Consider the following 20521-nt stretch of genomic DNA (forward strand, 5'->3'; position numbering starts at 1 on the left):
ATGTGATAAAATGTCTTGTGAGAAAAGATTCTTGCAGAATTTCTGCTTCTCTCTGCATTTGGTTAAATGAAGTGAATCTGTTTAACAAGAATGCATTTTTCAGAAAGAAAAAGACATTTTTCACTTTTCAAAACAATTGTCATTTTTCTCTGTTAGTGAAAGGGCATATAAAAGCTCTAAATATTAGACATATTAGATGATGAATGAGGGCTTATCTATAAAAAAAGGAAGAAGAGTCATTTTATATGTCTCAAAAGCCTTTGTTTATATAACTTTAGATTTTTATTTCAGTATTATATAGGATTTTGGGAATCTGAAATCTGAAAAGGACCTTGAAAGTTACTCAGTTCAGAAACGCAAACAACCACAACAATGTTAACAACATAGCTAACCTTTGAACATACCATTTGCTGGGCCTTGCTTTAGGCTTTACATATGCAATCTTAATCAATCCTGAAAATAACCCTATGATGTAAATATTATTAACTTCATTTGACAGATAAGGGAACTGAGACACAAAATGTTTAACAAATCTACCTGAGGTCATGGAGCAAACAAGTGCAAGAGTTAGTACAAAGGTTGAAGAAACACTTATAAAATTATCCCAGCCAGTTCTATCCATGGAAAGTGTATACAGCTGTTGAGAATGTGATTTGAAGGTGCCAGAAGGTCTACCTAAATACATCACCTTCAACAGTGTGCAACACTGCCTCAAATTCCCACCAACAGAGAAAGTGCTTTGTGTGAAGACAATCCCTCCAAAAGGTTATATTTTTAAAAGGTATTACCTAAGAAGAATTGCCCATTAATGATAGCATGACAAGAATGATACACATTTTAGGGAGATCTGGATGATAAAAGGAAAAAGGAAAACAAAAGAGTTATTGACAGTAAACACCATAACATATACTCTTGGTCAACCTTGGCAAAATGGGAGGGGGGGTTGTGTGAAGACAAAATTTATCCAATTTGACATTGACTGAATATGGAGATTATCTATCTTAAAATGTCTTCTCACTTTGGAGATACAAACATACTTGATAGTTAAAGCTTTACCATTTGCAATGGTAAAATTTGATTAGCAACAAAAATTATCTATATATAACATATTTTCCTCACCACTTGCCTTTTGGAACAGAAATTCTTAAGTAAGGGTCCCACATATGGACCCCAATTAATACATTAAATTTCAAATATGTATGGGAGAATGCAAAGCACCCTAAGAAGATTATCCAAAGAATTCATCAAATTCTCACAAGTACAGTTGGTTCTCCATATCTGTAGGTTCTACATTCATAGATGTAACCAACCATGGATCACAAATATTTGAAGAAAAAAATTTTAGAAAGTTCACAAAAGGCAAAACTTGACTTTGTTACCTGCCTGGCAACTATTTCCATAGTATTTATAGTGTGTTAGGTATTAGAAGTAATCTAGAGAAGATTTAAAGTATAGGGGAAGATGTGCACAGGTTATGTGTAAATATTATGCCGTTTTACATAGGGTATTTAAGCATCCATGGAGTTTGTTTCTCTCGGTGGGGGGTAGGGAGCTGGAACCAATCTCCCCAAGGAAAATTATGTGTTCATATATGATTCATATCCCCCCCCCCCGCAAATAGTTAAATCAACACAAATCAACCGAGCCCAGCTACACTTCCTACATATCACCTGAAATTAGTGCCTGCTGGAGGTGGTCTTTAACAATGAAAAAAATAGAAGATACAACTGTTTTGAATTATGTGAGCATTCAGGGCTGCATTCAAGCTGATGTTTTAGAAAGCAAAATATAGTATGCAAATAGTATGCAAGATAACATTACACACTCCTGACTTGCTAGAATTATCTTTCACCTTTTCACTGTGTTTTTGCAACAACAAATGCAACTCTTCAGGACTGAGGTTTTAAGTAAATAATGTGCAACAGGGAAGTGAAACAGGTACGTCAATAAAAGTTCTTAGGAAAGGGTTAGGTGAGTGGAATGGGCAGTCAATTAATTAAAAATGCTTTTCAAAATGAACAAACTGCCCTGACTTTCTTGGTGAGCTATTACCAAGGTTCTTTTGAGTTCTTAGAGCAGTTTCTTTACTCTGTTTAACAACAAACGTGGGCCAATTGCTCTGAGTTAATTGAAAAGGATTGTTTCCTAGTTGCCAAGAAACGGCGCTTTCTTACATTGTGCAGGCCATTATGTGCACAGATCAAACTTCCTGATTTTTCTTTCAGGGTTTAAGAATATTGGCTGCTGTGATTTAGTCGTCCCTTGAGGAGAGAAGGCAAGTCAAGAAGGATTTCAGGGTGTTGTTCCATTTCAATTTACCAGGTAAGATTTGGATTTATTTAAAAGTGATATCCTCTCCCTCATGCTTAACTTTTCCTAAATCATTTAAATGCTTTTATGAGTGAATGAGTGAATATGAAATGATGATTTTACTTGGGATCATTTTCAAGTAAAAGCATGCTAAAATGATTTTTTTCTTCCAGATGAAGGTTCTGAGGAAAAAGATTTTTTTTTAAAGAAGTTACCCTAATAATGGAGGTCAGTAAGACAGGCTCTAGACTTAATTTCTCATTGATTTCTAAATAATGGATACATGTAAACTGAGAAGTGAGTGTATTTAGGGTTGAAATTTCTAAAATCATTGCTATGAAAGCAAATATCATTATTTCTATTTGGAGAAAAGATTTCAAATCTGACTGGTTCCAGTTGAGACATGGACTTTATATTTGTGAACTTCAAAAGGAAGACTTGTTGATCTTATGTATCAAGTACACAAGAAGTTACTTGTCTCTCTTTTAAAACAAAATCTCTATCTTATCTGTTTTCTGTTGGCTATTTTCCTCATGATTGTGTCTTAAAGATGAAGACAAAATAGGGGTCCTTGAACTCCTTGTGAGTACATGGACCAAATGTAATACAAACAAAAAGTTCACCCTTATTTCTCAGGAAGGAAAATAGCATTTCTTGATTTAAAGTTAATTGCTCCCAGGCAATGTAACATTTACCGTGGGTAATAATTTCGGGTAAGTGCTTGAGGAGGACTCTGTGTATTGAGTTTGTTAGGTCAAATCACCTTCTCACTCTTAAAGAGTTCACACTTTCACAAGCCTACAGGTTGAACTCTGCAATCCTGTGAACTTAAACTTACAACATCACACAGTTTACATAGACTGTATGTTGAAAACAAGCTTTGTCAAATTTGCAGAGGATCCTAGCTTAGTGCTGTTATTGATTCTCTCTTTCAAAGTCATGCTTTACCTCCTCTTCTCCATGGCTCTGGGTTTCCTAGGAATGCATTTCTTTTACAAGGAAGATCATCATCATGGATACAAGTCAGGTCAAATGTTTGTTGTCTCATTAAGTAAGTTTCCATTTGTTCAGAGTTTGAAGACATCTGAGTATAAAGATGACCTGTGCAATAAGGACCCTCGCTGATGCTGGAAAGAAAGCAATGCAGCATGCCTTTACCTGATAAATGATTTGGGTTTTCCAGCAGTGAACCAATACTCTGGTTAGGAAACTATTATGTGAAATAATATGAATCATTATCATGAAGTGATGATTGAATATGACATGCAAACCATCCATTTATTTTTAACTTGTCAAACTGGAAACTCTTTTCTAGAATTTCTATACTTTTTTTTTTAGAATTTCTATACTTTTTTAAGTAAAATAATAAATCACAGTATTATCAGTTATCACAAATTCATTACACTGTATTTTTTTATGTAGTTGTAAGATTAAGCAGCCCATTTAGATAAATGCATGGCTATAGTTATGTACACTTGGTGTGACTTATTACCATTTTTGAAATAGTGCACTTCTTCCCAGGTAAGACGTAAATTTAAATTTTTCATTCTAGCTTACATTCCTTTTTTCATCTGGTTAAAAAGTTCTCTTTGCCCTGAAAATACACTTTTGATATTATTAGTACTATGGGGCTTAAAGTACCATAGTACTTTAAGCTATGTACTTCCCCAGTGGCTCAGCGGTGAAGAGCCTGCCTGCAATGCAGGAGACAAGGTTTGATCCCTGGGTCAAGAAGATCCCCTAGAGGAAGGCATGGCAACCCACTCCACTATTCTTGCCTGAAAAATCCCATGGACAGAGAAGCTTTGTGGTCTGCAGTACCTGGGATCACAAAGAGCTGAACTTGGCTGAAGCAACTGAGCACATGGTGCTTAAAATATCTATGCTAGTAAGGTTTTTGCCTAGTTGTTTTGAATTTATTGGAGCAAGGTGACAGGTGAATATGTGGAATGGGTGGAGTGGAGCAGAAGTCAGACTGATACAATATCTGACTGGCAGATTTTTTTTTTCTCATCTAGCACACCATTTCTTCTCTTTAAGTAAAACCAAATGACTGTGACATTAGTAAACTATTAAATATACTTAATAGTGTAACAATAAATCCTGTTTTTATTTGAGTGTTATTTTTTAAACTAAGCAAATACTAACTGATACTGATTTGCTTCTTTGTGGATTAAGATTTTTACAAAAAGTCTGATGTCCACCTAAGATGGGATGGGAATAAATCTATAAAATTTTTGTTCAACCTTAATTAAAAAGACACTGAATGGCACTGACAGTTTGTAGATCACAGTGGTTAAAATACCATAAGATGATAGAGTTTGAAGGCCACTTATTGATTGTTGAGTCTAATGACTTTGAACATTCATTTTGAGGAGTCCTAGAGATTCCCAAAAAAGCATTATAACAAGGAACCCTTCTGAAGGTAGGGGGAATAGTTAGTTATCTGGTGGTGTAGGGAAAACAAACTGAACTCTCAATCTGCCCACGCTTTTCAAGTCTTTTGCAAGAACATAGATAGCCTAAGAATATTTCACAAACCCTTTGTGGAAATCAAAATTCACTGTATTTTTAGTATCACACTGATCTACAATTCAAGAAACCCAGTCAAGTAGGAGAGTAATTTGACATATACAGTGCAATCAAGGTTTTTGACAGTCCATTCCTCTATTATAGGCACTCAGTATGTCTTTGATTGTTCTAGAATTATTTCAGGGATCCTTACTACTTAGCAATTTTTTAACACCACCTATTTTAAATTATTTTTATAAAAATTTGGATTGTTTACTTTATGGTACAACTTTTAAAACAATTTCAAATATTTCTAAAAACATCATTGTGCCTTTGATAATTTCCCCTATTCCTGTGATATGAAATTTACCAAATTTTAGAAATCAGAATAATGTATAAAGGAATAAAGTATTTTCTTTCTCTCTTACCTAAAAATGGTCTGTAATATTAGAAGACTATCTGTCTAAATGGAGAAGATTATGCAAAATATTTTCATAATGTTAATGGTCCTATTGTTTATCTATACACAATGAGCACCAAAGTTTATCTTGCTATTATAAGCCACAGGAGATGTTCCTTTCTTTTATTCTTAATATAGTTTTTTAAACTGGGATTTTAAATTTCTCAGCTGCAGTGATGTGATTTTTGAATCACTCTTATAAATTCCTTTTTCTATGTTTGCTTATAATATAAGTATTTCTAAAACCTGAGAATATTGTCTCTCTTCTTTCCTTCAGAGCAGTTGTTCTCAATTTGGCAATATCTGAAGATATTTTTTGGTTGTCCAAGAAAGGAGGCGTGGTATTCCCTACATCTAGCAGATAGAGATCAGGGAAGCTGCTAAACGTCTCATTATGTACAGGACAATCCCTACTGCAAAGAAGTATCAGATTCCAAATGTCAATAATGCTGAGACTGAGAAACATGGCTCTTCAGGCTTCACAAAGCTCATCCCAGCTAAATATATGATTATAGGTTGGAGTTGTTTTCTAAAATCTGAAATCTCATGTGCCTTCATTCCTTTTATTTATATATTGGCCTCTAGGATCACACGTAATTTTTAATCGAACATTTTGGGAATCTGCTTATAATCTGCTAATCTGATTTTTGGAATCTGATTATTACAAAATAAATATGACAATGGTCACATTATCTTTAGACGCATGTCAGGTCATAGTACTAAATAGTGCTTTGTCCAAGTGACTTGTACAATGTGAATGAGGGAATAAAGAATAAAGAAGACTCATTAAGGCAAGACAATAATATAATATCATCTGCTTAATTGTTGTGCTCCTGATTTCATGTCCGAAGTCACTTTTCAATAGCCATTTATTCATTTTGTAGATACTTACTGAGCACCTATCATGTTCCAGAAACAGTTTTTATTGAAAATTCAGTAGTAAATAAGATAAAAATCATATTTTTGCTGTGATTACATTCTAGTGGAAATCAGAAGATCCAAAATCTCCCTTTCTTCAACCACATTGCAAAAGTCTGTTCATACATTTTTTTCATGTAAACCCTCTGTCTCTTTGGAATTGCCAAGAACCTTTTTACTAATTTTTGAATTTCACTTTCTGGCAGATGTCTTTATCTTCAACTTGCTTGATGTGCATCCTAGAGAAGACTGACTTTTGAAGTAAATTTTGAATGAAGGAAAATATAGTTTGATGAGTTGAAATAATGTTAGTAAGAGAAGTCAATATGGCATTTAGGAAAAAAAGACATAAAAGTAAAGATGGAAAATTGTGAGTGGAAAGAAGCCAATTGTGCTTGAAATTTATTTTATTCACTATGCCAAGAAAAAAGGGAAAAGGAAATAAAAGAAAGGGAAAAGAAAAGAAGAAAAAAGTTCCAGGGTAACTGTATCTCAGAGTAATTCATTTCCTTGTGAGGAAAATTCTTCAGAATTTCTTACCAATGTCATAGTTTATTCGTCAGTAGCCACTGATGAAATTATTGGTTTCTTCTTTAGAGAGGGAATGAGAAGTATAAATGAAGCAAGGTATTAATAATTTTAATGATCTAATCTAGACATTTCTTTTGATTTTACTTTGTAGTTTCTTTCCTTTTCAAATGCTTTTTTTCTCAGTGTATGCATAATTGTTTTCTTAGTATACATAGGAGTTAAAAGTTCTGCTAACACATTAATAAGTGAAAAAAGAGATTTGATACTCTAAAATTCTCACTTTGTAAACCTATCAGTTTAAAGTAATCATTTAGCTTATGAAGTTTCTGTTTACCAAAAGCTATATTCTCATTTTCTTCCACTCTTCTGTTCAAAACTAAATTGAGATCATACCCAAGTCAGAGGTTGAAGTGAAGTGAAGTCGCTCAGTCGTGTCTGACTCTTTGCGACCCCATGGACTGCAGCCTCCCAGGCTCCTCCGACAATGGGATTTTCCAGGCAACAATACTGGAGTGGGTTGCCATTTTAAAAATTCCAAAGAAACAATATAAATGTGGCTACAAAAATGTTTAAAAATTATGTGAGTATGTTTTCTAGAGTTTATTGAAAATGAGAGCAATTCTAATACTATGCCTTTACAATTGGTTTTCTAGCAATGATTTGAAAAGAATATATATTTTTAATTTGTACGTTAAAAGTCTTAGTGGTACTGACAGATTACAGTGAAATTGCCTTTGTTGTGTGAGTGAAAAAAGGAGGAATCTTTTCATCTTTGTTCAGGACCCAACTTTGTCATCAATTAAGGCACTGAATTGGGCAAGAATCTAGACTGTCTCAATATAAACTCAGTAAAAACACTTACCTCACAGTGTCATTCAGAGAAGGCAATGGCACCTCGCTCCAGTACTCTTGCCTGGAAAATCCCATGGATAGAGGAGCCTGGTGGGCTGCAGTCCATGGGGTCTCGAAGAGTCGGACATGACTGAGTAACTTCACTTTCACTTTTCACTTTCATGCATTGGAGAAGGCAATGGCAACCCACTCCAGTGTTCTTGCCTGGCAAGTCCCAGGGACGGGGGAGCCTGGTGGGCTGCCCTCTATGGGGTCGCACAGAATTGGACATGATTGAAGCGACTTAGCAGCAGCAGCAGCAGCATAGTGTCATTATGGAAACTAAATGAGATATTAGTTTAGTACTTATTAAAGAGAAATTGAGTGGTAATATGATGTTCTCCTTTCTTTATAACTCCTAGACTATCACAATTCATTTCATAGAAAAGATTGTAAAGGGAACTTAATGATCATCTAGTTCGTTACACATCTGATTCTTAAATTGTTTATGTTTCCCTGGTCAGTAGCCTATGTTTTATTACCCTGATTCTTAAATTGTTTATGTTTCCCTGGTCAGTAGCCTATGTTTTATTACCCTTATTTTATTTACCTCTAATAAAATAAGAGTTACCTTCTGAGACAACAGACATTTATAAATATTAATATTGAAACATTGTCACTTTTATAGGTCAAGCAGTCCAGTATTGGCAAATTTCATATGTTCCAACCTAGTACATATAATATAAAAAGCCAATCTTTTTTCCCAAAATACAGTTTTCTATGATAAAGTCTCACTTAAAAATGCTAGAATGTAAATATAGTTTTATAAACTGCTTTGAGAAAAAATTATAAAAAGACACTACTAAAAAAATAATTCAGTCCCTAAGAACTCTGCGCCAGGACTGACAGGCTAGTCCGTGGGCCAAATTCAGCCTGTCTTGTGGTTTTGTGCAGCCCATGCGGTAAGAATTGTTTTCACATTTTTAAACAGTTGAAAAAAAATTCAAAGAAAGATAATACTTTGTGACATATGAAAATTAAATGAAATTCAAATTTCAGGGTCCATAAATAAAGTTTTCTTGGAACAATCCATGCTCACTCATCTACATATTGTCTTAGGCTGCTATTGTTCTGCAAAGATAGGGTTGAATATTTGTAACATAGGTGTTATGGCTTAAAAAGCATCCAATATTTATTATCTGGCCCTTTACAGAAAAAAGTTAGACTATCCCTGTCTTAGAGTCCAGCTGCCTACATTCAAATTCCATTTTTACTCCTTGGCTCTGTGATTTAGATAAGTTATTTAATCTTTGTGAGCCTTGGTTCCCACATTTTAAAACAGCCATCCTTACAGCACTTATGTCAAAGGATAATTACTAGTACTTAGTACATCATAAGTATTCTCAAAATGTTACTACATTATTAATATTCTTCCAGGTGAAAAACTGTAAATGATTGAGGGAAAAAAAACAACAACAAACTATAGAAACTTGAAAAGCACAGATAGATAACAACTGTTGCATCACTGGATCAGATATACCTAATGTAGCCACAGAAATGATTTTAATATTTACATCTCACTCATACCACATGGACCATTTCAAGTTAAAAATATTTTAAGTTTCTAAATTTGCAAATGCTAAGCTGCAAAGTAGGGGCTGTTTTCTCCCTGGGACAATGAACATCTGCTGAAACAATTTGTCCAACAGAACATTTGCCTCTGCTGGCCTTTTTTTTTTTTTTTTAAGAAATGGAAAAAGGATCATTGTTTAACTTAAACCCTTCTCAGCTTCTAAACCAAGAAACAATTTCTCTCAGGACTAGATGTTTCTAGGATTTGGGAAAGTAAAGGGGCCTCAGTTTCCCCATCCCCCTATTTTCAAGTGAGGGTAAGCAGGATTTTACTTATTTATGTTTCCTTCTTGTTTGAAAGACCACAGGCTTTTCTAGATGATTTAAGATTTCTGTAGTGCATTGAGCTCCACAGCACTTTCTAAGTCTGAGAGGGACTGGGGGGTGGGGTAGTGGTTATCACACAGCAGAAAAGGGGTCAAGCTTTAAATGACAAAGGTTTTTAAGAAGTAGCTCAGATCTATTACTTTCCATATGCACAGTTAGAGAGGTCTGAAAGGAAGATGATCCAGAATCTTGAAAATAAATAAAATGCTCTCAAAGCTGAAATCCAATAGCATCCTAGAGATAATGGATGGTTAGGTAGAACTGCTGACAAACTTCAAGTCTAAGATGTAGCAGTCAGTTTACCTCTTCTCTGCATTTGTTGCCCCAGGGAAGGCTGAAGAGCGGAAGCTTCAAGCACTCAGCTTTTATAATGCATACTTAAGAAGGCAGTGAATAATAACTATTAGAGTTCTCTAGGTAAACCAGGTTGAATTAAAGATGCTTCTTTTGTTACTCACTCTTAAGTAGAGCTTCTGGTCCTTGGAGATTACACCAAGAGTAATGAGTCATATCTGAAATGAGGAAGGGAAAGTGTCAAATTTCACATTGATTCATGAGAGTAAGCATGAAAAGCTGCTCACAGTATTTCAATGGGGGCAGGGGGACACAGAAGAGGAGTCCAGAGAATTAAATACTTGAGCATTGAAGAGTTTCTATTTGCTATAAAAGATTGAGGAGCCTTGCTGTTTTCAAATAGAGGACTCTATCATATGTAAATTTTTCCTGAATTTTTAAAAAACTTATTGTGATATAGTTGATTTACAATGTTCTGTTAATTTTTGCTCTACAGCAAAGTAATTCAGTTTTATATGTGTGTGTGTGTGTGTGTGTGTGTGTGTGTGTGTGTGTGCATGCGCACATGCATACGTGTTCAGTCACTTCAGTCATGTCCAATTCTTTGTCGCCCTGTGGACCGTAGCCCACCATGCTGCTCTGTCCATGGGATTCTCCAGGCAAGGATACTAGAGTGGGTTGCCAGGCCCTCCTCCAGGGGATCTTCCTGATCCAGGGATTGAACCTGTGTCTCCTGCGTTGGTAGGCAGGTTCTTTACCACTAGTGCCACCTGGAAAGCCTATGTATACATGTATGTATATATATGTTCTCTGTCCTATTCTTTTCCATTGTGGTTTATCATAGGATATTGACTATAGTTTCCTACTCCTGACTTTTTATTGTTTTCTAATTATTATGTTTGTTTATAAAATGGTCAAGTATGTAAAGAAAAAGAAAATTTTTTAGCTACCACGTCAAAAATATTTTGTCACCTGCTATGTATTTTGCCAACCAGTTAAAATCTTTAGCATTGTTCGGTACAAAGCCTTAAGATGACTGTGGGATGGGGGGAAATTTTCCTCTGTTAGAATCTTTTGGATGAGAGTCAAACACTTCTGTAATTTCCTTCACCATTTTTAGCTCCTTGTGGCATCACTTATTTCAAGTATGCCTCTGGAATGTCAAGAAAATGCCAGATATTATTTTGAATGTTGGATTTTAATATAATATCAGGCTAAAGCTGTTCCTAGAGACTTCAGAAATAAAGGTAGAGTGCTTCTTTGTTATCTTTTAGCAAAATGGAAAACTTAAATTAAGACCCCATGGAGCTTTTGGTTAGTCTCCTAAATGTGAGAGTAGATTAGAAAGGAATTTTTAATCCTCTGGTAGTAACAGATATACTTTGCAGGGAGGAGGAGGAGGAGGCGGAGGCGGAATTGAGTAGAAGGAAAACCAGAAGCGAGTCTTGTCACTTAAGTTATCAAATGATCCCGATATTTGGTCCAAAGCCAATGACTTCACTGCAGTTACTTTACTCTGAATATTGGCATTTGAGTACTCCTCAATTAAATCTTTTAGAATAATGATTCAGCAGTACTTCGGAATAAATGTTCCATGGTTATTTCATCAGTTGAATGTCTACAATTAGAAATTCTATCATTTTTGGCTACTCTGACTCCCTGATACAAGTATGTGAGGTTTGCTGTGCTGGCATCAATAGGGAAAGAATGGTAAAGCATCTAGTCCATACTAAGATCATTCAAAATATAGATGGTCCTTCAATCAAAGGTTTCCGAGGGATTTGTTATGCATGACTAGGCTCATAACACTAAGAGAGGCTTGCTTGCCTTTCTGATCAAGACTTGCTTGCCTTTCTCGATTCTGATCAAGAATCACTGCAATATCAAACAAAGGGTGAATTCTTTCCTAAGAGGCTTATGAGTAATTAAGGTCCCTACAAGCATTCCAAGAACAAGATTCTTTTTGGTTACCAAGATTGTAAGTGTGATTTTGACCCAAAGGCTTAAAATCAAAGCACATATGTTGTGTCTCACTTGTTCTGTGGACCACTTCCCTTTTCATTCCTCTGGATTTTTTTCCCTATCTTTATTATATCAAGAAACAATAAGTATTTTTAGCAGGCTCACCTGAATTAACATTTTATAGGACTAACATATTTGAACTAACAACCACACACACAAAAATAATTTACAGGGAAAACTCTTCCTTGCTCGGTATTTTCCAGCTCCTATCCCATTATTTTTAGCATTGTGACCTTGGGCAAGTCATTTAAATTCTCTGGATCTTAGTTTCCTCTTCTGTGTAAAATAAGAACATGAACCTAGATGACTGAAAGAGTCTCTTTTAGCTACAGCAGTCTATAAGCCAAGCTTTAAGCAGAATTGTGACCTTTCTCATGAAGAAAGGACAGTGGGAGGGAAACACGAGAGGAATTTTCTCTCATTTCTCCCACTCCCACAAATGCTGCAAGTGGCTGATGACGGAGACTCAAAATTTTACTAGGTATGTTAATTGTCTAGGTAATCTTTTGAAGCTGAAGGGGTGAGAGAGTTTAAGCTACAATCTTTTATTCTTCTCATTTTTGACTGACTTCAAGACTTGAAACCTGTTGTATTTTAGAATACTGAATAACATAGCAGGTGTTAATTTCTTGGGATATAATGGCTAATTGAAAATAATAGTTAACATTAATATTGCCGTCTTCTAATTAGTAAAATAAAACTTTCATTTTCCTCCCATTTTTCTTTGTGATAAATGTGGTTACTCCTACAAATGCCCAGTATTTCTTCCATTAAAAAGAAGGGATTTCCTTTGCTGAAATTTTCCCAAGAAGTTCAAAATACTTATACTCCAGGGAAAAAATATTGCTAAAAATTTACTTTTAATGATTTCATTCCATACATGCAAATAGACTCTTTTAGAGTCTAACTCTTTATCTATGGCTTTAAGGGTCTGGGAGGAGGAGAATATGTTATTAGTGAACCATCTATTGCTCTTCTTGAGATTTCTTCAAATGGCAGAGAGAACTAAAACTATGAGAGAACTACTGGAGAGGTCTAATTATAATAATAAAACATCCAATTTTGGTTAGACAATGTAATTAACAAACTGGGGAAAGGAGCTAAAATAAAAGGACTAGTTATGTTTCATTTCCTGAATTCTTATTTCCAAAAACAGAGACATTTTGTTCACTTCCCATTTTGTGGAGCTATTGCAAAAATTTTCTGCCATCATAAATCTTAGAGAAGGTGACTCTTACTTAAAAGTTGTATGTGAAAATCTACTGCCAAAGTAGACTTGTTCCATGTGAAAGATCTAACATATTTTTTCTATTAGATGATGTTAGGAACTAGCCTTGGTGACAAGCTAAACCTTTCAAAGATAAAAAAATAACTTCATTTTAACTATCACTGGTTAGTATGTCAGGCTAATTAAGGTTAGGCTAGCTCAGTGATACATTGACCATTACTAACCACTGCAAATAACTGCATGGACAGATAACAGCTATAAGAAGAGTCAGTGACCAACTACAATGCTTATGTTTGTACTTTTCTATCACTGCTGAAAAAGTAAATAAATTTAATTTAAAAATTTCCACAGAATCTAAAAAACTTGATTTACTAAGTTTTTAAATTGATCCATTATCACAGAACCGAAAAAGTGTAGTTTTATACCTTTTATTGGTAGAATATACAACTCAGAAGGCCAAACACCTGCAACTTACAACTTGAAAACACCTTCATTTTACAGTTTGTTTTCATGGTGTATTATATTAGATCCTCTTTAAAAATTAAAAGTACTGTACTACACATTGCACTGATCTCAACAGGAGGAGAAAACAATTATTTTTCATCAGAGTTCCTGATGGTAACAACAGACATCCAGTTATTTGCTAGTATAATCATGTCTCCATGAAAATCATGAATGAAGGACATGATTTTTAAAAATAACTCCTGAGGATAATTTGCAGGTACATAATTTAACTTCTAAATTGCTCTGTTTCAAGGAGGCCTCTGCAGAGAATAGTTGAAACAATAAGAAAATAAACTTTAAAATATTACATAAGACATTCAATATATTTTCCTTCAAAATATATTTCACTGACTTAATAGACATTCCAGGTGGGAAAGCACTAGTTTTATACTGGAATTTAGACATTTTCATTTGTTCAGAAGTCTTCATTAAGAAAAACCTGTGTCTTGCTGAAGCACTGAGTCCTAAGAATAAAAATGGTCCAATATTATTTTCTACTCCAGACAATATTATCTTTTGTGTTCCCAACACTCAACTCATCCACCTAATTGGTACATCACACACGTGAAATAGCTTCTTTAGTACTCTGAACCATTAGTTGTGAGTCCAAGATAACCTACATTCACAAATAGAGAAATACTCACATTTTTGCATAGAAACGAAGAATGAGGAAATTCAGAAGTTAGGTTTATGAATAGATAATTTAAAAGATTCTCATTTAGCTATTTATCCATGTATCAGCAGCATGAAGGTCCTGGTCACCCCCTTCACTCAGAGTTGCCTACAATAGTTGACTGTAAATGGCACTGCTTCTGCCCCTACCCTGGGTCTCACATGTAGTGTGAAACATAATTTTCTTGGGTTTTTTTTTGCTGCTACCCCGCCTGCTACCCTACTTCCCAATAGATGTGGCAAAGGTCAGTGGGTTCATCCTCCCCACTTTACTCTTTCAGTTCCTACTACTGCTGAATTATCTCTTTCACATCCTTCATCTTCTATCCATTCTGCATCAGTTCAGTTCAGTTCAGTTGTTCAGTTGTGTCCAACAACTTGTGACCCCATGGACTGCAGCATGCCTGGCCTGCCTGTCCATCACCAACTCCCGGAGTTTACTCAAACTTCTTCACGTCCATTGAGTCGGTGATGCCATCCAACCATATCATCCTCTGTCATCCCCTTCTCCTCTTGCCTCCAATCTTTGCCAGCATCAGGGTCTTTTCAAATGAGTCAGCTCTTCGCATTAGGTGGCCAAAGTTTTGGTGTTTCAGCTTCAGCATCAGTCCTTCCAATGAACACCCAGGACTGATCTCCTTCAGGACGGACTGGTTGGATCTCCTTGCAGTCCAAGGGACTCTCAAGAGTCTTTTCCAACACCACAGTTCAAAGCATCAATTCTTCGGTGCTCAGCTTTCTTCAGTCCAACTCTCACATCCATACATGACCACTGGAAAAACCATAGCCTTGACTAGACGGACCTTTGTTGACAAAGTAATGTCTCTGCTTTCTAATATGCTATCTAGGTTGGTCATAACTTTCCTTCCAAGGAGTAAGCCTCTTTTTACTTCATGGCTGCAATCACCATCTGCAGTGATTTTGGAGCCCAGAAAAAATAAAGTCTGCCACTATTTCCACTGTTTCTGCATCTATTTGCCATGAAGTGATGGGACCAGATGCCATGATCTTTGTTTTCTGAATGTTGTTGAGCTTTAAGCCAACTTTTTCACTCTCCTCTTTCACTTTCATCAAGAGGCTCTTTAGTTCTTCTTCACTTTCTGTCATAAGGGTGGTGTCATCTGCATATCTGAGGTTATTGATATTTCTCCTGGTAATCTTGATTCCAGCTTGTGCTTCATCCAGCCCAGCTTTTCTCATGATGTACTCTGCATATAAGTTAAATAAGCAGGGTGACAATATACAGCCTTGATGTACTCCTTTTCCTATCTGGAACCAGTCTGTTGTTCCATGTCCAATTCTAACTGTTGCTTCCTGACCATCCATTCTGCACAAATGCAAATATAAAACACAAGTGTGTTCATGTATTTCCCTGAAACACAATCACACCAGGCAGTTGGGTTAAATATTTGGGTGTATATCTTGGGATGCAAGGGCATTGTATCCCAATGCAAGGATGCAACGATCCCAGCACAGCATGGCACATACTATGACAGCGAACATCAGACGTCTCGGTCCATTGGCAGTACTTGCTATCAGGCAGCACTTGTGCTCAGGATCTAGCTCCTGATGTCTTGCAGGGCCATCTTCCCTACCTCCTGTTATTCTTTACTGCTTTTCCTGGTCTTGGAATACAATTCATCCACCTCTGCCTGAAGCAAAACATTCTTCTTCATTATGCAGGCAATGTCTTCTTTGTCCACTTTTTAGCTCATTTTAGACAAGCTCCAAATGCAGATCAAAGATGGCTCACTAAAATGTTTTTGCTAAATAAGACTTTTTTTTCCCATGAGAAATTCTGTTATCTGCTTTTGAGCTGCCCACCTGCCCCTGCTCCCTGCCCCCCACCACACACACAGGTTTTTGTTTTTTTTTTTTTAGCATACTCACATCTTGAAGGCCATTCAAGGCCACTCACCCTGCTTAATACCAGCAGGGTATTAAGTTTTTGAAGAGTCCTGGGAAGAGACCTAGGATTCATTCCCATGTTCTCCCTATTCCCTCCTGACCGTAACCAAACCCCAAGCCCTGTTAATTCTGCTGGAAACATGTCTCTTCCTTCTCGGTTTGTTAGTCACTAAGTCATATCTGACTCTCTGTAACCCCACAGACTGTAGGCTCACAGGTTCCTCTGTCCATGGGATTTCCCAGGCAAGAATACTGGAGTGGGTTGCCATTTCCTTCCCCAGGGGGTCTTACCAACCCAGGGATCGAACTCAGGTCTCCTGCAATAAAGGCAGATTCTTCACCATCTGAGCCACCCTGTCTTCCTTCCACTGTTACCCTAATACAAACCACCACTGTCTTTTCACCAGTATTAGTTTAACAGCCTCCTAGCCTATTGTTGGAAGGAAAAAAACGTGCTCTACCAACTTATGTCCAAGTGGTTAGGGGCCTGAAAATTAATTGATGACAGACGCATTGATAGAAGAAAAGTTAATTTTCACATGCAAGTGAGAATACCTCATAAGACGTGACTCCCCAAACATCTAGGAGTAAGGGTTTGTATGCAATTTTAATGAAGAGGGGTGGGGGGGTGGGGGTTAAGGTCTTCAAAAGATGGAAGGTTCTGATGAGGCTTGTGTATAAAATTTTCTGGAATGCCCCAGTGCCCAAGGCCAGCCACCTGTCTGACTAGAGACTTCCCCAGAGACTGGGTTTGTGGCAGCTGACTCCCATAAAGCACTGCTTTAGTCAGATAAGGGAAGTTCTGATAAGATTACTTTCTGCAGATGTTTTCAGTTTGATGTCATTGACATTCCATCTTGGTGGGTTGATGATCCCTGTACTACCTCCCCACAATCAATCTTGTTTCCACAAATCTGTTCACGTTGCAGACAGAATGATATTTCTAAAACACCTGATCAAGACACTTGCTTTCTTAAAAACACTTCTGTAACTTTTCACTGCCAAGGATTATGATTTATAATCCTAGATTTCCCACTTGCCTGGTAAAGTTTAAAGAACCAAAGAATAAAACTGTATAAATCTAGCCTACATGTTGATTTACATAGCAGGAAAAGTAAGGCATGGTAGGTAAATTATGATATACAAAACAGACCAAAAAAACATAGTCTTTAGTGCCATGCCACATTTTGAATCTGTGATTTTACTTCTAAATTTCATACTTGGGGCAGTGTTCCAGGTACCAGATCTTTTTCTCTTCCTTTCAATTTTAATTAACATTTCATTCCTTTAGGGCCTTACTGAAACGCATGGCTAAGTAAGTTCATAATAAGCTTATTTTTATTAGTGTTAATAAGTTAATGTACTATGCATTTCCACATACAGCATTTCTGTTTTAATAAGGTTATTCATGACTTATTGCACAGGATGACCTATAAAAAGGCATTTCAGACCTTGAAGCAATAAACTGAGGAGAAAATGTAAGCAAATGGGCTTTGAACACCTCTTAAACCCAAGGTTCTTGCTCTGCCTGTGAATAGAACTGACCCTGAAGGGGAGAGTTCTATTGCCTTTGTATAATCTGCATTCCTCAGGACAGCGTTTCATGCTGCTGTGTGTTCCTCTATTATGCAGCACAACCTCGGTGTACCAACAGGGATGTTTTGCCATCCAGCTGTGATTCCCACATACTTGAACTGTACATATGCTTTTTTAATAGCTTTATTCAGATATAATTTACATGCTACAAAATTCACCCTAATTTAAAGTGTAGAGTTGAGTGATTTTTAGTATATTTTCAGAACTGTGCAACCTTCACCACTATCTAATTTTCAAACATTCTCATCATCCCCAAAAGAACCCCCAAAAGAACTATCAGTAGTCATTCCCTATTCCCACTCCCTCTACCCCAACCCAGAACTAAGTAACAAGTCATCTATTTTCAGGCTCTATAGATTTGCCTATTCTGACCTTTGTGTACAAATGGAATCATACAATATGTGGCCTTTTGTGAGTGGAATCCTTCACCTAAGCATAATGTTTCCAAGCTTCCTCCATGTTGTAGCCTATATCAGTACTTCATTCCTTTTTGTTGCCAAATAATATTCCACTGTGTGAATGTGCCACCACGGTTTATCCACAAATGAGTTGATGGATATTTGGGTTGTTTCCACTTTTTGTCTATTGTGGGTATTGCTGCTGTGAACATTAGTACACATTTTGATGCGAACATGTGTTTTCAATTCTCTTGCTTGTATACCTTGTTGTAGAATTATTGATATGGTAATTCTACATTTAACTTTTTGAGAAAAGGCCAAACTGTTTCCAAAGTGGCTACATCAGTTTATATTCCCATCAGCAATGTATGATTTCTCCACACCTTTGAAAGTGAAAGTGAAGTTGCTCAGTTGCGTCCGACTGTTTGCGACCCCATATACTGTAGCCTACCAGGTTCCTCTGTCCATGGGATTTTCCAGGCAAGAGTACTGAAGTGGGGTGCCAATTCCTTCTCCAGGGAATCTTCCCAACCCAGGGATTGAACCTGGGTCTCCCACATTGTAGGCAGACACTTTACCGTCTGAGCCACCAGGGAAGTCTCCACACCTTTGCCAACCCCCAATACTGCCTTCCTAGCAGAAGTGAAGTAGTATCTCATCATGGCTTTGATTTGCCTTTCCCTAGTAACTAATGATACTGATCATCTTTACATGAGCTTATTGGCCATTTGTATATCTTCCTTGGAAAAATGTCTATTCACATCCATTGCCCATTTTTATTGTTATTTGTTTTTTCTAATTATTAAATTATAAGATTTATTTATATATTCTAGATATAAACTTTCAGATACATGATTTACAAATATAGTCTCCCATACTGTGAGTTGTCTCTTTCCTTTTTTTTTTTTTTGTCAGTTTCTTTTGAAAATTTTTTAATTTTGAGAAAGTCTGGTTTTTCTGTTTTTGTTTTCTTGCTTATTCATTTGGAGTCATATCCAAGAAAATATTACCTAAGCTACGGTCACAAAGGTTTGCTTTCTTTTTTTTTTCTCAAAGAGTTTAATAATTTTAGCTCTTAAGGTCTAAGATTAACTTTTGATTAAGTATTGTATATGGTGTAAAGTGGGTATCTAACTTGATTCTGTTTCATGTAGATATCCAGTTTTCCCAACACACTTTTTTGAAACTGCATATGCTTTTAAACCATACACTAGGAAGCTATTAAGTTAGCAGTTATGTTAGCTATCTGTTACTGAGTAACCTAGTAAGCAAATTCAACTCTGAGAAACTTTAGGTATCAGTATTTGGTTCTGTAGATTTGTATATACAGTGTCTCTCCTCGCCTTTGAATATTTTATGACTTTTGTTCTGTTGAGTACCTCAGATGTTTGGATGCATTTCTCTTTCCCAAAGTAAATATATAACTTAATGTATATAAGGTTATTATGGGTGGGAGCTGCTACAAGTAATTAATCTTGACCTACAATATGTAAGCAATTCATCCACTTATTTCCTCAAGAAAAATTTATTGAGTGTCTACTATGTGATATGGATATAATGCTGAGCATAAAGTAATAAAAAATACATTCTAGAGTGAAGCAGCGAAAACAAAAACAAAATACCCATAAGTAAATGTATAAAATATGAAGTATGAATGTTGATACATATTAAGAAAAAAAAAAATGAAAGCCAGAGGAAGAAAGTAGAGAGTGAGGCAGAGAGAGTGAGCAATCTCTTTGATTAAAGCAATATTTAGCCAGACACTGGAAGGCTCCAGGGAACTATCAATGCAGATGTGCTAAGGTAGAGTATTCCATGCAGTAGGAGAAGCAAGTGCAGTGACCTGAGATGGGCTATGGTTGAAGTGAAGTGAAGTGGAAGTCACTCAGTCATGTCTGACTCTTTCCAACCCCATGGATTATATATATACAGTCCATGGAATTCTCAAGGTCAGAATACTGGAGTGGGTAGCCTTTCCCTTCTCCAGGGGATCTTCCCAACCCAGGGATCAAACCCAGGTCTCCCGCATTGCAGGTGGATTCTTTACTAGCTGAGAAGCCTGGGACTGAGTTCAAATTTTCTCCCTCCCTCTGTAATTCTAATGCCAACAGCATAATTTCTGTATACATCCCTATTTCAATACAGTTTCTTTTCTAAAGACATTTTGCCATAACTGATTACATATTGTACCATATCTAAGAAGATTCTGTTTGGATGTTTCAAAACTAGATAAATTTAAAACTAAGGCAAAAACAACAAAAAACTCCCAAACTTTTCCTATATTACATTTCACATCCGATGAAGCCCAGTTTCCAATGTTGCAGCTTCAATCCAACTGAGCAAACTTAACTGAATGCCTTGGTGATATTTCCTAAATTG

General features: G+C 36.2%; 1 long non-coding RNA gene across 1 annotated transcript in view; it reads left to right on the forward strand.

Annotated features, from left to right (window-relative positions):
- The window catches only part of LOC122453612, a 68916-nt gene that overhangs the window by 18830 nt on the left and 29565 nt on the right, over positions 1-20521 (forward strand). Inside the window, exon 2 of the long non-coding RNA XR_006273121.1 lies at positions 2226-2322. This is a non-coding gene — a long non-coding RNA (uncharacterized LOC122453612). The remainder of the gene's footprint in view (positions 1-2225; positions 2323-20521) is intronic.

Source organism: Cervus canadensis, chromosome 15, assembly GCF_019320065.1.
Source record: "Cervus canadensis isolate Bull #8, Minnesota chromosome 15, ASM1932006v1, whole genome shotgun sequence".
NCBI lineage: Eukaryota > Metazoa > Chordata > Mammalia > Artiodactyla > Cervidae > Cervus > Cervus canadensis.